We start from the raw sequence: 2500 nt of genomic DNA, 5'->3' as shown, positions 1-2500 counted from the left end.
GCTTTTTCAGATGTTCCTAGGCTATTGATGGCTTTGAAGTGCAAGATCGTGGAGTACGCCTAATGTCTACTTAGCTAGCGCATCAGGGTAGCTTAATCTGTGCCATAACATCTTGGGAATATTATCAAAAGCCTTTTCTCATACAGTTTGTTCAGTTTCAGAAAAGGCCAAGAAGTCCATTTCTGAGCATCATCAAAAGCAACTTCTTCTGACCACTAAAATGTTCAGAAAGCAACTTGAGAGCTTTCAAAGTTGAAAACTGGCAGCAGTGGGAATCGAACCCACGGCTCCAAAGAGACTGGAGCCTTAATCCAGCGCCTTAGACCGCTCGGCTATGCTACCATGAAAAAGTGGATAATTTTGGATCAAAATGTCCAAGAGATTTCATAAAGAACATTTCTCCTGGCAAGAAGTCCCTTTCCAGTATTTGATTTAAAAAGAAGAATTGTTGCTGCATTCGAGCTGAATATTTAATGATGGCAGCAGAAGGCTGAAAATGCATTCCTCCAGTTAGAAAGGAAGCAAACGCAAGTGAGTTCAACAGTATTACCGCACTACTGCTTTTTCAGATGTTTCTAGGCTATTGAAGGCTTTGAAGTGCAAGATCGTGGAGTGCGCCTAATGTCTACTTAGCTAGCGCATCAGGGTAGCTTAATCTGTGCCATAACATCTTGGGAATATTATCAAAAGCCTTTTCTCATACAGTTTGTTCAGTTTCAGAAAAGGCCAAGAAGTCCATTTCTGAGCATCATCAAAAGCAACTTCTTCTGACCACTAAAAGGTTTACCAAGCATCTTGAGAGCTTTCAAAGTTCAAAACTGGCAGCAGTGGGATTCGAACCCACGCCTCCAAAGATACTGGAGGCTTAATCCAGCGCCTTAGACCGCTCGGCCATGCTACCATGAAAAAGTGGATAATTTTGGATGAAAATGTCCAAGAGATTTCATAAAGAACATTTCTCCTGGCAAGAAATCCTTTTCCTGAATTTGATTTAAAAAGAAGAAGAATTGTTGCTGCATTCGAGCTGAATATTTAATGATGGCAGCAGAAGGCTGAAAATGCATTCCTCCAGTTAGAAAGGAAGCAAACGCAAGTGAGTTCAACAGTGTTACCGCACTACTGCTTTTTCAGATGTTTCTAGGCTATTGAAGGCTTTGAAGTGCAAGATCGTGGAGTGTGCCTAATGTCTACTTAGCTAGCGCATCAGGGTAGCTTAATCTGTGCCAAAACATTTTGGGAATATCATCAAAAGCCTTTTCTCATACAGTTTGTTCAGTTTCAGAAAAGGCCAAGAAGTCCATTTCTGAGCATCATCAAAAGCAACTTCTTCTGACCACTAAAATGTTCAGAAAGCAACTTGAGAGCTTTCAAAGTTGAAAACTGGCAGCAGTGGGATTCAAACCCATGCCTCCAAAGAGACTGGAGCCTTAATCCAGCACCTTAGACCGCTCGGCCATGCTACCATGAAAAAGTGGATAATTTTGGATCAAAATGTCCAAGAGATTTCATAAAGAACATTTCTCCTGGCAAGAAATCCTTTTCCTGAATTTGATTTAAAAAGAAAAATTGTTGCTGCATTCGAGCTGAATATTTAATGATGGCAGCAGAAGGCTGAAAATGCATTCCTCCAGTTAGAAAGGAAGCAAACGCAAGTGAGTTCAACAGTATTACCGCACTACTGCTTTTTCAGATGTTCCTAGGCTATTGAAGGCTTTGAAGTGCAAGATCGTGGAGTGCGCCTAATGTCTACTTAGCTAGCACATCAGGGTAGCTTAATCTGTGCCAAAACATCTTGGGAATATTATCAAAGGCCTTTTCTCATACAGTTTGTTCAGTTTCAGAAAAGGCCAAGAAGTCCATTTCTGAGCATCATCAAAAGCAAGTTCTTCTGACCACTAAAAGGTTTACCAAGCATCTTGAGAGCTTTCAAAGTTGAAAACTGGCAGCAGTGGGATTCGAACCCACGCCTCCAAAGAGACTGGAGCCTTAATCCAGCACCTTAGACCGCTCGGCCATGCTACCATGAAAAAGTGGATAATTTTGGATGAAAATGTCCAAGAGATTTCATAAACAACATTTCTCCTGGCAAGAAATCCTTTTCCTGAATTTGATTTAAAAAGAAGAAGAATTGTTGCTGCATTCGAGCTGAATATTTAATGATGGCAGCAGAAGGCTGAAAATGCATTCCTCCAGTTAGAAAGGAAGCAAACGCAAGTGAGTTCAACAGTATTACCGCACTACTGCTTTTTCAGATGTTCCTAGGCTATTGAAGGCTTTGAAGTGCAAGATCGTGGAGTGCGCCTAATGTCTACTTAGCTAGCACATCAGGGTAGCTTAATCTGTGCCAAAACATCTTGGGAATATCATCAAAGGCCTTTTCTCATACAGTTTGTTCAGTTTCAGAAAAGGCCAAGAAGTCCATTTCTGAGCATCATCAAAAGCAAGTTCTTCTGACCACTAAAAAGTTTACCACGCATCTTGAGAGCTTTCAAAGTTCAAA

Source organism: Eleutherodactylus coqui, chromosome 13 (assembly GCF_035609145.1).
Source record: "Eleutherodactylus coqui strain aEleCoq1 chromosome 13, aEleCoq1.hap1, whole genome shotgun sequence".
Taxonomy (NCBI): domain Eukaryota; kingdom Metazoa; phylum Chordata; class Amphibia; order Anura; family Eleutherodactylidae; genus Eleutherodactylus; species Eleutherodactylus coqui.
This window is presented reverse-complemented; position numbering follows the sequence as displayed.